Below are 14,329 nucleotides of genomic sequence, written 5' to 3' on the forward strand. Positions count from 1 at the left end.
GTATCGAAAAGGTATGGAACCGGAAAAAGGCAATTATCAAATCTACGCATGCCTACGTACTTATGCGTGTGTTAAGGGCGTCCTAACTTCCGTCATGCTTATTCTAATGCTTGTTCTTGTGTGGTATAAAAAGTCCAAACTTAATTTAAGGCATTAAAAACGTAAAGAGAAATCAAGCAGCAAATACCAACTTATGTTTCTAAAGAAAAGTGCGCGTCAATTCGGCCAGAACCAGTTCTAACGATCCTTAGAACTAACGCTTTTTATTTATAGACGGCCTAGTTCTACTGGTCAGTTCTAGCAAATGGTAAGCTCTTTAAGTAAAATTACTAAAATTGCAGTCAGGGATAGACATCAGAAAAGAAAAACTAAGAATAAGGGATAAATTAAAGTTGCTTTACGTTACAGCGAAGTAAATGTTTAAATCCGAGCATTTTCCAAAAAGGACACCTCCGTCAGTCACGTATATCACGAGGTCAGGCACGTAGTCTTAGGTGTTTTTGAGGACGTATTGTTTTCAGTGCCCCTCCCTAAAGCCGCGGAGTATGTCACTAAGCTGTGATGCGATGATATAGAACGTGATTTAGACACTACTGATCATGACATCCAGAACATCAAATCTCGCCCCCTCAAATAAGTAGAATTTAATTTTACACTTTAATGCTATTTTTTGCCACATACCCTGGCTACTAGTACAAGACACGGAGCACGTATTACATATGCTCGCCAGCTATCCCACGCCTGGGATAAAATAATCCCACGCCTAGGATAAAAGATTTCTTTCGAGTTAACGATGAATTTAGCTCCCATTAAGCTCTCAAGTATTAGCTGATCATGCAGCAAAATACAGAGAAACACGGACTTCATATAGCCTTCAACGTATGTAAATAAATTTCCGAAGCAACGTTTTTAGAACTAACCTTTATTCCATTTGCAGAAATTTTTAAAGTTATCGTTGAATAACTTCGCCAAGGTCTTGATAAGCTCATGAAGTTTGTACTACTAATGTACTAATGCACTCTCTGTCTTTCATCGATAACCTTTTCCTTTCCGGTCCTTTCCTTTCCTAAAACATTTATAGCGCTAAATGTTTTCGTCGCTTTGCTTTGCGGATCTTGTGTGCTGCGCTGAGCCTATGCTTTCATTCTTTCAGCTTATGTCATTGGTTTGCCGCATCCTTTCATAAAATATTTGAGAATAAGCAACTTGATCTCGAAAGTACGATAAATTTTCTCCTCTTTGACAAAAATGTTCCATAGCTATTTTATAAAAACAATAAATCACTCTTTCTATGGATTTAACGGCGCAATAAACCACATAAGATGTTGGGGCAATACTCAAAAAGCTTGTAAATCACTCGGCTAACGGCTCGAGGTTTACAAGCTTTTCTCGTAGTCTCCCAACATCCCGTGTGGTTTATTGCGCAGTGAAACGCATAGAGAGAGTGGTTTATTGCTTAACTAACTACTTCTGTATACTTCCCTTATACTTTTGATTGATAGCAGCTAGCCAAGACTGTTTGCGCTATCATGACGCACACTGCAAACAGAAAAAGAAACTTGGCAGCGGCGGGATTCGAAACCCCGCCTCCAAAGAGACTGGTGCCTTAAATCAGCGCCTTAGACCACTCGGCCACACTACCAGATATGGAGGCCCTAGCAATTCTAACCAGTTCGCATTTCACTAGAACTGAATCTTTGGTTGCCGTTGATTTAAGACCAAGAAAAAAATATGCCACAAATGATTAAAAGAAGAACATTGTAAGATCGACAAGACATAAAAGTGCCGCTATTCATAGTGAATAAAATAGTCACAGTTTTGTATTAGTCTTAAATCGAGCTATATGCGACCAAGGTCCTCATGATGTAAAAATGAAACTTGGCAGCGGTGGGATTCGAACCCACGCCTCCGAAGAGACTGGTGCCTAAAACCAGCGCCTTAGACCTCTCGGCCACGCTACCAGATGCGCTCAATCATGGCCCAAAGCATTGCAAATCTAGGGGCGCTAATCATTTATCAGTACTGACTAGGTCGAGACAACAGGTTGTCTTCTGTCTAAATGGTAAAAGCCAAAAGGCAGGTCTGCGTGGTGCACATGAGTCATGACGGATGCGGTAACACATATTCGTAACGCATTCCGCGAACATCTTTTACTTTATATGGTCAAATGAGGAAAAATATATTTTTTAGGACAATGGACAAGACGACATTGGGATATGTTTTAGTTTTTGTGTTCTTTGTAGTAGAGAATGTCGCAGTACGATGTGTTTCGGTGCCGTTATACGACTCTTATTTTAATAAACTCTAGTGGGAATTAAGAGTGCCCGCCTGTAAAAATCAGACAAATTCTTAATTTCGCGGCAAGGGTCGAAAATTCGATTTCGCTCATATTCCTATGGTAGATAAGCTAGGGTATGACAAAAACTACTGGATAGTTTTTTTGGCAAAATATCCTTTTATTTCAAAGAAATATGCAAATTACCAAATTCCGTTAAAATCGTCATTTGACGCACCAATTTATTAAACAAGTTTGAGAGCCTTGCATGCAAAACCACATCATTCTTCCGTCTTTAAAGCACTCAAATATTTTTGTGCAATGTTTAATTGTGCACTGGGTCGATTTTAGGTAATATTGCGGTTTTTGTTGGGTACAAAATAATTAAATTTCGAAGACATGTATTTCATTTACTTAAAAGTACTTCGTAAAAATAATCGATTTTCACCATGTGCGAAACCCTCCAATGGATTAAGCTTCTGGTGGTTGAATTGCAGAAGGATAGTCTACAGATTCCTCTAAAAATTTCTTTGGGCAAATGATTATGAGCGACGCGAGAGCTTTTCAAAGTACGTTAAAAATGCAGATATTTGACCATCCGTAGTCAAATTTCAATTTACGGGTTAGACATATATTTTAGCACGCGCCACATGTCTTGAGCTATATTAAGTTGAAATAGACACAAAGCTGATAATTTCGAAATGTTCTAACCTTACTTGCTGTAAAAGGCAGGTCCAAAAGCCCATTTGACGAGTTTCCGTCACCATTCGTCGCACATAAAGCAGAAGTTTGCTTTTGTTTACATAACGTCCAATGTACATCGCCAACTGTCAACTTATTTAATGGTCGAAAACCATGAATTTATGACCCTCTTTCGACACATGCTCACCACTACATCTTAGTCAAAAACGGCTAAGTGATTTGTAGATAGTTGCTTGCTTCGCACTACACCAAAACATTACGTTTGATCATCGTTTGATCTATTGCTGCTTGAATCCTTGCTTGCAGCGGTTCGTTGTTTGTCCATGACGCAATGCTTAATCCCATTTTAGGGGGTAGGGGTAGGGCAATTTCTACGCTAATACGTAAGGGTCCGTAAGGCTTGGAACCACAGGGAGCACGCAATCTTGTTGAGTAGGAAGAGATTACATTAAGCAATGAAAAGAATGAATAGTCCACCATTGCCCGTGTTGTCATCTTTTACTAGACAACCGCTACCTACACACCCTGCGTAAATACTGTAACGCTAAACTCGTACCTAGGTCTTTTCGCTCTGTGCAATTATTTTTGGTTTACATATGATACAGTGGGCTACCCTCGGGGAAATGGGAGGTGGCCGCTTAACAGGGGCTGGCCGCTTAATAGAGGTTGGTGTACCTTGAATATTTTTTCACCATCGGGTTATAAATTTTTAAGTGAACATGGCGTCAATTCAGGACAATCATTATAGACGTCATTCTCGAAGACTCAGGAGCAGTTATTGGGAGCGGGGAAAAGTCTAAAGGGGTGAGAAAAAAGTTCGGGCGAAGACCCTTTTAGACCTTTTCCCCGCCCCCACCAGCTGCCCCAGAGTCTCCGAGAATGACGTCTATCATGATTGGCTTGAATTGACTCCATGTTCACTGAGAAATTTAGCTAAATTTTTAACCCGATAGTGAAAAAGTATTCAAGGTACATCAACCTCTATTAAGCTGCCAACCCCTATTAAGCGGCCACCTCCTATTTCCCCGAGGGTAGCCCACTGTATTATATGTAAACCAAAAATAATTGCACAGAGCGAAAAGACCTAGGTACGAGTTTAGCGTTACAGTATTTACGCAAGGGGTGTAAGTAGCGGTTGTCTAGTAAAAGATGACAACACGGGCAATGGTGGACTATTCATTCTTTTCATTGCTTAATTTAATCTCTTCCTACTCAACAAGATTGTGTGCTCCCTGCGGTTCCAAGCCTTACGGACCCTTACGTATTAGCATAGAAATTGTCCTACCCCTACCCCCTAAAATGGGATTAAGCATTGCGTCACGAACAAACAACGAGCCGCTGCAAGCAAGGATCCAAGCAGCAATAGATCAAACGATGATCAAACGTAATGTTTTGGTGTAGTGCGAAGCAAGCAACTATCTACAAATCACTTAGCCGTTTTTGACTAAGATGCAGTGGTGATCATATGTGTCGAAAGAGGGTCATAGATTCATGGTTTTCGACCATTAAATAAGTTGACAGTTGGCGATGTACATCGGACGTTATGTAAACAAAAGCAAACTTCTGCTTTATGTGCAACGAATGGTGACGGAAACTCGTCAAATTGGTTTTTGCACCTGCCTTTTACAGCAAGTAAGGTTAGAACATTTCGAAATTATCAGCTTTGTGTCTATTTCAGCTTAACATAGCTCAAGACATGTGGCGCGTGCTAAAATATATGTCTAACCCGTAAATTGAAATTTGACTACGGATGGTCAAATATCTGCATTTTTAACTTACTTTGAAAAGCTCTCGCGTCGCTCATAATCTTTTGCCCAAAGAAATTTTTAGAGGAATCTGTAGACTATCCTTCTGCAATTCAACCACCAGAAGCTTAATCCATTGGAAGGTTTCGCACATGGTGAAAATCGATTATTTTTACGAAGTACTTTTAAGTGAAAAAAATACATGTCTTCGAAATTTAATTATTTTGTACCCAACAAAAACCGCAATATTACCTAAAATCAACCCAGTGCACAATTAAACATTGCACAAAAATATTTGAGTATTTTAAAGACGGAAGAATGATGTGGCTTTGTATGCAAGGCTCTCAAACTTGTTTAATAAATTGGTGCGTCAAATGACGATTTTAACGGAATTTGGTAATTTGCATATTTCTTTGAAATAAAAGCATATTTTGCCAAAAAAAAAAAAAACTATCCAGTAGTTTTTGTCATGCCCTAGCCTATCTACCGTAAAAATATGAGCGAAATAGCATTTTCGACCCTTGTCGAGTTATTTTCATATTTATGGACAGGGACTCTTAATATGTACAAATGTACCTGACATAGAAAGAGAACAAAAACAAAAAGTGAAAAAAGAAGAAACAAACAAGCAAACAAAGAAAAGAGAATAATTCCGAAAAGAGAAAGCCCGAACAGGACGAGAAAAACAATGCGAGACGCTTCCCAGAATGATATATATTAAACAGTTATGATTATGAGCTCGAGATTTCTATCACGTGATAGTTGACGAGGGCCTAGCCCGAGTCAAATATCGTCCGATAGAAATCGAGATCGAATAATCTAATTGTTTTAGTATAAATCTACTAGTCGTTCAAAACTAAATCTAAATCCTCTTCATAGACACTTCGAAAACGCCAAGAAGCGGTCGTAATTTTGTTTACGAGGACACACTGCTACGCTACTCACTATCTATCACAGATTAGTATAAATCTACTAGCGTTCTATCACGAATGCCGTCCTCTGTTGGCTACGCTACTCACGTTCTATTCTTTGATAGATAGTAAGTAGCGAAGCAGGGTGCGCCGGGGGCCGCCTCTTTGTGTTTTCGAAGTGTCTGTGAATAGTATTTATTTAAAGTTTTGAACGACTAATGGATTTATATTAAAACAATTGGATTATTCGCTTTCGATTTCTATCCGTGATAGTTGACTCGAGCTACGCCCTCGTCAACTATCAGGCGATAGAAATCTCGAGCTCGCAATCTAATTGTAAATAGATAGTGAGTAGTGTAGCCAATCGCAGAACGGCATTCGTGATAGAACGCTGGTAGATTTATACAAAATATATACTGAATATATTGGACTGACTTGTGAATATGGTGAAGTCTCATTTAATGATTTCATTTTGAAACAGACTGTTGTTATTCTTTGACACTACATCATGTACAAGTTGATTTAATAACAATGTCCCAGTTCCAATCAAAATTAATTATTATCCCTTTTAAAAGTTATAAGGAGTCTGTGTAAACAACATGTTATTTGATTTTTGTATTTCTTTTCTATTTCGAGCCGTGTGGGTTCGAGCCCTGGCTGGGAACACTGTATTGTGTCCTTAGGCGGGACACTTTACTCTCACAGTGCCTCTATCCATTTAGGTGTGTACATAGGTACTGGCAAATTTAATGTTGGGAGGTAACCCTGCGATGAACTAGCATCCCATCCTGGGGGTAGTAGAAATCCTACTAGTCGCTTGATGTTACAGAAACTGGAATAAGCGCTGGCCTGATGGGCCGCTTGGCACATATGAAGACTTTACTTCCACTTCTCAGTTGCCGTTTGCTTCTTTTTCAGAACAAGTGCTTGTGCAAAACGTTTCATATGAAAACGACTTAATTTTCATGAGAACGAACGTACAGGTGACATGCATTTTCACACGAACAGTTTCGCACAAAGGCTTATTTTGCCACTGACAGAAGCAAAAGTAAAGTTGGGATTGGCCTATTCATCCATGAGCTGGCTCAGGGAGCCTTTGATTATCACAACAAAATTAAAAAAAAAGAACTATTTGTCATAAAGAGTGTTTTTAATCTTTAAGGAAATGGCATTATTAATATTAACAGTAATAAAAAAAATATTTAACTCTGCGAAATGAAACCAACCCTATCTTCCACAACGATATTTGGCGTCTAAAATAAATCAATTCCATTCGATGACAACATCCAAAAAAACCTAAGTCACGGAGATAATTTTCTGAAATAATTTTACTCAGGCTTTGTATTTTTGTAAGTTTTGTGAATAAATTGTCAATGTATCCCTTTATATTTTTAGCCTTCATACTACAAGGCTATAAAATTTCTGTCTCACCTCCGCCGTCGGAATCGTCATCCTCATCATCTTCATCGCTATACATTAATTCATCTCTGACTGTGCTAACGCTAACCTTTGCTTCAATAGCATTTCCATCGGGTTTAATCCCCTCTGAAAAACGACAAATATTAAGACGTTAACGTTATTTCATTGTTGAGTGGTTTCATTACTGTTCAGAGCGTTTTTATAATCAAATATATCCCAGTGACATCCCTTTGGCGAGGAAAGGGGCTTGAGCTTACTTTATTTTGTTTATTGAAGAAGTATGGTTGATCCTCGCAGTTATAAACAAAAGTTAAGCACTTGTGAAATTAAAGCCTCAAAAAACAAACAAACAAACAAACAAACAAAACAAAACAAAACAAAACAAAAACAAAAACAAAACAAAAAATCCGGCGTTTTAATACAACTGAGAAGTTTACGCTCCGTTTGAAGCTTTTAGCCCTAAAAAACTTCAGAACAGCAAAATAATGAAAACCGAAAAAGGCTTCAAATACATCTTTCCTCAGCGAACTTAAGATTGTTAAACGAAGACTTTTTTTAATCATTCTAGCAATTGCTTCCCCTAAAAGGCCGTAGCGTTCTTGATGTACACGAAAAAACATGTGACTCAAATGCTAGTTTAGAATTAATATATATATATATAAAAAAGACACTCAACAATGCTCTTAAAAATTGAAGATGAGTAATTAAAAGAAAAATTACCGTCTGGTCGTGATAAAAGAAGACCCCAAACCGGCTGCAAAAGAGTTACGAAACACAGTAGAAAGATAGCTTTGGCAATCATTTTTGTATCGTGGATCTTGCTTCCGCAGAGTCTTTATTGTACTAATGCATTCGTTCTCTACTTTACAATTTATTGTTCGTACTCGCACATGTCAAACAGCCATATCAAGGCTTTGGCTGAACTTGGTTGCGTCCCGAGGTTGCATAACAATGTCAACATTGACATAGTTATGCAACCTCGGGACGCAACCAAGTTCAGCCAAAGCCTTGATATTAAAGTAAGAAGTAATATAAACTTCACAGGATCGATGTCCATTACGAAAAAAAAAAGATTCTAATTACTTAATGATATTTGAGGCTACTAGATCTTCATGAACGCGTAGCGAGGGCTCGTGACTTTTTCCTCTCTTTTCCCCGGTCATTATATTATTCTGTAGCTATTAAAACAACCTAACAAACTGACAGTCAAAGTTGTTTCTTCAATACAGAGTTCTTATCCTTCTCCTCAGTATTTCATTGGTTGAGAAAATAGACGTGTTCAGTACAGGCACCTCTGAGATGCGTTCCAATCACAACCTTTGATGTTGCCCCATAGAAACAGCGTGGTTTATTGGGATTTCTAAGCCTTGATGTCGTCTTGTGCCCAAAAAACATAAAGCATGGAGAGTTTTGAGGTCGTCACTTATTCTTATGGTTTTTTTTACACTTGTGTTTTTAACTATAATTATTTGGATACCTTTTCATGATGGCATCATTATAAAGACCTTGATGACTATGTGTGTCTGCTCCATCTCTTATATGGGTTTCAATATATCTCGCGTGGTTTCTTTTTTGCCAACCGCCACCTATTTAATATTGCTACAAGATAATCAACAAATTAATCCCAACTTTTTCTTTCCTGGTGTTTTAATCTTTTTCGCTTATTTACGACGTCATCCACTAGCTTTAGCAGGCAGTCCAATGCAACTCACTTACTCACACATTCGCTGGAGACGAGCCATTGCGCCAATGCGCCGTCCATGCTCCTGATATAGCTATTTGTTGAGAAATTTCTGAAGCGAAAGGCGCTTGTCAATTATCAACATCTAACTGGGTCTGTATTGTTACTTATGTTGATGACTTATGGTAACTACCCGTGACTGTTTGCGCTATCATTACGTTCACTGCAAAAAAAAAAAGAAGAAACTTGGCAGCGGTGGGATTCGAACCCACGCCTCTGAAGAGACTGGTGCCTTAAACCAGCGCCTTAGACCACTCGGCCACGCTACCGGATATAGAGTACTATATTTCATCACTAGAAATTATTGGCTGCTGTCGATTTCAGACCAGGAAGAAATATGCAACAAACTCTTGAAAGATAAACGTGGTATGATTAATAAGACACAAACGTGCTACTTGTAGCAGCTAATGAAAAGTAACTTTCGTATTGAGTCTTAAATCGAAGTACTCATTATGCAAAAATATAACTTGGAAGCGATGAGATTCGACCACTCACCCACGTTACCAATGCGTTTCATACTGGGAACAAAATATGGCAAATCTAAGGGCGCTTATCATTTGTCAGAACTGACCGGCCCGAAGTTGTCGTCGGTCTAAGAGGTATCAAACAGGTGTGCGTGATTATGCACATGAGAAACCAGTGACCGATGTCGTTACTCCTATTCGTAACACTTCGTTTTTATATGGCTAGATAACTTTCAGGACGCTGAAGAGAACGACATTGGGATATATTCGAGTTGTTGTGTTCTTTCCAGGACGAATTTGGCGACCATTTGGCAATGTGATTGGAGTTATTATACAATTTTTGACCTTGCGCTAAGAATGCACCCCTCAATGCAATTCCAGTTCCCAAAAATTTTTTTTCTTATCACTTTTTTATTTTTTTATCATAATCACTGTAAAAAGATTAATCGTGGCAGCGGTGGGATTCGAGACCCACGTCCCCGAAGAGACTGATGCCTTAAACCAGCTTCTTAGACCACTCGGCCACGCTACCGGACCTAAACATAAGTGAAAATTATTACAGTTGATTTTAGTGCAGTAGAGCAAAGGAAATCCTGAAGGAATCGGCAGTTTCCGAGGTGCCTTTCGCCTCTGTGTCAAAGCAAGTCTTCATGCGAAACCATTCATATAAAATGAGTTTCACCTGTATGTTCATTTTCATACAAATCAAACTCATTTTTATATAAAAGGTTTTTGCATGAAGGGCCGTTTTGCAATTGGAAAAGAGGCACAAGTGAACTCGGAAATCGCCTATTATATTGTTTAATGTGTAAGATACAAAAGCGTAATCCTGTTAGCCAGAATTAATGAAAAAGTTACATGCAGTCATCTATTAAGGCTGTTAGCGCTTTTTGCTATGAAATTTTCATAGAAAAAGGCGCTTGTTAATTATCAACATGCAACTGCGTCTTTATACCTTGCCTATGTGCATGATGGCGGCTACCCATGACTGTTTGCGTTATCATGACGTTCACTGCAAAACAAGAAACTTGGCAGCGGTGGGATTCGAAACCACGCCTCCGAAGAGACTGGTGCCTTAAACCAGCGCCTTAGACCACTCGGCCACGCTACCGGATACGGAGGGGGAATCATTTTTAACCACCTTCCATTTCACCACTAAAAGTTACTGGTTGCTGTTTATTTTAGACCAAGAAAAGATATGCCACAAAATATTAAAAGAAAAACATTACATGATCGGTGAAGCCTGCATGGTCCCCACTACCGACGGAAGCATAGGGATAAGCATAATCATAAGAAACTTGTGGGCTAGAGGGGAAGGCTGCGACCAAAGCATAAGCCGTCTGCTAATGCTTTTGCGTATGCTTACGTCTATGCTTTTTTCGCTATGTTGTCCAGTGACGACAAGCTCGGCATAAGCATAAGCATATAGGCAAAAGTATATTCCTATGCTTATGTCTGGCCGTCCCTGCTAGCGTTGTATTTCTCTTATACCTGTGGTTATGCTTATGCCTATCTGTGCGTCGAAAGTGAGGACTGGGCTTAAGACAATAAAAGTGCCGCTAGTTATATTTGAAGAAACGTTACAGTCTTAAATCGAGCAACGATCCAGGTACTTATGGTGCAAAAATTAAACTTAGCAGTAGTGGGATTCAAAACCCACGTCTCCGAAGAGACTGGAGTCGTAAACCAGAGCCTTAGACCACTCGGCCACGCTACCAGATGTGGTTTACATTGGCTCCAAAGCACGGCAAATCTAGGGGCGTTTATTATTAGTCAGAACTTGCCTGCCCTTAAGAACAGGCTGTTGTCGGTCTAAAAGGTAAAAGGTAAAACCAAGTCGGCAGTTTTACGCGTATGAGTCATGGCAGATGTCGTGATCCATATTTATTACACTCCGTGAACAATTTTTAACAATTTTTTTTAGTGGTGTAAGGCACCAGTCTCTTCAAGGGCGTGAGTTTGTATTATCTTTTTGTACGGTGATTATGATACAAAATACAAGAACGCATGCGAATGGAAGAACAAGTTCAAATTTAATTCGTATAATGCTCCGGAACACATCGTCCTCATCATCCTCCTAGAATTTGAATATATCCCAATGTTGTCCTCTCCACTCTCCTGAAAACGAGTTTCTGCCTCGTCTGATCACTTGCCGCTACCAGGCATGAAACGTCCCCATAAGGTTTTTTTCAAATTTTCGAGACAGCAATTCACTCTAAGGGGCTGAAACTTTCAGTAGCTGTTTATTCATCCTCTCCAGAAATTTTTCAGTAAGGGTTTTTTAAAACATTTGACAATAAAAATAAACGGTAAAAGTTTGCGACGTTTCGACCGCTCTTCGGCCATTATCAAGCAAGATGTAAGAAGTAAAATTTGCATAGATATATATAGCTACAAAGAGGTAAGAATGTGTCATCAAACGCACCACCTTAATCTCAGCAAACAGGACCTCATCCATCTCCTAGAAGGGGCAACAAAAGATCAACTTTTCCTGTTTAACGGTCAACTTTATGAACAGACCGACGGTGTCGCCATGGGCTCCCCGCTTGGACCCCTGCTCGCCAATGTCTTTATGTGTAGCATTGAGGAAACCCTGGATCGTGAAGGAAAGATGCCCAGCTACTACAGAAGGTATGTCGACGACACACTGACCATCATGCCTAACCAAGCATCAGCCAATAACTTTCTGGAGACTCTGAACGATTGCCACTCCTCTATTAAGTTCACAATGGAGATAGAAAATGACCGCATTCTTCCTTTCCTTGGAACGCATGCAATTGCTCAACAAATCCAACCACGTTGAGACAAAGGTTTATGTGAAGCCCACAAATTCTGGTCTGTTGTTACACTACAAGAGTCATGTTGACGATCGTTATAAACGCGGCCTACTAAAAACTATGCTGGATCGAGCGTTTCGACTTTCTTCTAACCGGACCTACTTCTCCGAAGAATGCGATCGTCTCAAGTTGTTGTTCTCCCGTTTTGAATACCCAGATGACTTAATTAATTCAACCATAACACGCTTCATTGCCATCAAAGTTTCTGAGCAACCTGTTCCTTCACCGACTAACAACAACAGTCCAGAGCCCGTTCGGATTGTCCTACCATTCAAAGACCAAGCTTCAGCTGATTTTCTTCGCACGCAACTGAAAGATCTTAGCACGAAAACAAACACCACCATCCAACCTGTTTTCATCAGCCACAAGATTGAGCGAGACCTGAAATCACGTAAAGTCAAGCCGCCGGTCGTTAACCAACAGTCCCTTGTGTACCATTTTAAATGTGACCTGTGCGATGCAGGTTATGTTGGTTTTACGCGCCGGCACTTGCACCAACGCGTCGATGAGCACAAAAACCCATCGTCATCAATTGGAAAACATTTTCGTGAGGAACATTCTTTGGCCCCTAAAGATCTTACTAATAACTTTTCGATTTTAAAGAAATGTACAACCAAGTTTGACTGTCTTATTTGCGAAATGTTTTTTATTCACAAACTGAGACCAAGTCTCAATGTACAATCTGATTCTATTCGTGCGAAAGTTTTTTAAATAATCTTACATGTTTTTATTGTTTTAAGCACTACTTTGTTAATTCTTTTACATACTTTTTACATATTTTTACTTCATTAATAATTTTCACACATTCCTACCTCTTTGTAGCTATATATATCTATGCAAATTTTACTTCTTACATCTTGCTTGATAATGACCGAAGAGCGGTCGAAACGTCACAAACTTTTTCCAGAAATTTAACTTCTCAATTGTGTGTCCATCATTTTTGACGTTCCCATGGCAACCATCAAATTTGATGTAGTTTACCCAACATTCAACTTTTTTGACACAATTTTGTACTTTTTTTCGGTTTTCTTCATCAATTTGTCAAAACTCCCGAATTTGTACGTTTCAAAAGTATTCTGGCTTGATTTTGCATTAATTTCTGGTAGTTGTTGACTTCTTAAAATAATACTGAAATCCAAGATGGCGGATCCGAGACGGCGAGTTAAATGACGTCATTTGACGTCATATGACGTCATAATCTTCAAAAATGGTATCGTCTAATCAACGTAAATTTAGTTCGCCGTGCTCTAAAAGGACGAAATCCAGAGGGGGAGGGTGGGGGAGCTGGTTCCATCAAGCCCCTTCTCTTTGTACCACGGTGGAGGTATGAGTTAGCTTGTATGTCCACGGGTTAAGGCTGATGGCGCTTTTTGTTGTGAGATTTTCATAGCAAAAAGTGCTTAATATTATTATATTTTTTTTCAAATTCATAGTGACTGAGATACTACGCGCCCTTTGATTGGTCAGAAATCTATCTTTATTTTACCAATAAACACTTGGTTTCAGACTGCACTACCAGAGAACTGGAGACTCAGAATACTAGCAAGAACATAAGCTTTTTCCATTTATTCGGTTTTCCCTGGCTGTGATATCAAAACTACGAATAGCGTTTCATTCAACATATACTAAGCGTTTTGTTCAAAATAGCAGGACCAGAATATAATGCTTGACCTTTTTTTTCCATGGCAAAAATTTAAAGCTGATTCTGTTTACGCTTGAGTTTAGAAGAAAGAGTGCTTGCTACGGACTGTGGAAGACGCAGTTCTGATATATTACAGCTGGGCATGACTGATCAATTTGGATTATTAAAAAAGATGGTAAAAGATTTCTTTTGAGTTAACGATGAATTTAGTTCCCATTAAGCTTTCAAGTAATAGTTGATCATTCAGCAAAATACAGAGAAACACGGACTTCATAGCCTTCAAGATAAGTAAAGAAATTTCCGAAGCGGCGTTTTTTGAACCAACCTTTATTCCATTTGCAAAACGTTTTAAAGTTATCGTTGAATAACTCCGCCAAGGTCTTGACAAGTGCATGAAGTTTGTACTTCTAATGAACTAATGCACTCTCTGTCTTTCATCGATAACTTTTTCCTCTCTTTTCCTTTGCTAAAACATTTACGGCGCTAAATGTTTTCGTCGCTTTGCTTTGCGGGTCCCGTGTGCTGCGCTGAGCCTATGCTTTCATTTTTTCAGCTTCTGTCATTAGTTTGCCGCATCCTTTCATAAAATTGTT

At 39.1% G+C, this 14,329-nt stretch overlaps 3 non-coding genes and 1 pseudogene across 3 annotated transcripts; 1 reads left to right on the plus strand and 3 right to left on the minus strand.

The window, feature by feature from the left end:
* Positions 1-1,879: 1,879 nt before the first annotated feature.
* On the minus strand, positions 1,880-1,961 carry Trnal-uag (transfer RNA leucine (anticodon UAG)). The gene has a single exon. It is a non-coding gene; the product is annotated as a tRNA-Leu (tRNA).
* A 7,019-nt stretch (positions 1,962-8,980) lies between these two features.
* On the minus strand, positions 8,981-9,062 carry Trnal-aag (transfer RNA leucine (anticodon AAG)). The gene has a single exon. It is a non-coding gene; the product is annotated as a tRNA-Leu (tRNA).
* A 1,224-nt stretch (positions 9,063-10,286) lies between these two features.
* Positions 10,287-10,368, minus strand: Trnal-aag (transfer RNA leucine (anticodon AAG)). The gene has a single exon. It is a non-coding gene; the product is annotated as a tRNA-Leu (tRNA).
* A 1,228-nt stretch (positions 10,369-11,596) lies between these two features.
* Positions 11,597-12,805, plus strand: LOC145481726 (uncharacterized; annotated as a pseudogene).
* Positions 12,806-14,329: the final 1,524 nt, after the last annotated feature.

The sequence above is a fragment of the Orbicella franksi genome, chromosome 3 (genome assembly GCF_964199315.1).
Source record: "Orbicella franksi chromosome 3, jaOrbFran1.1, whole genome shotgun sequence".
In the NCBI taxonomy this organism is placed as follows: Eukaryota; Metazoa; Cnidaria; class Anthozoa; order Scleractinia; family Merulinidae; genus Orbicella; species Orbicella franksi.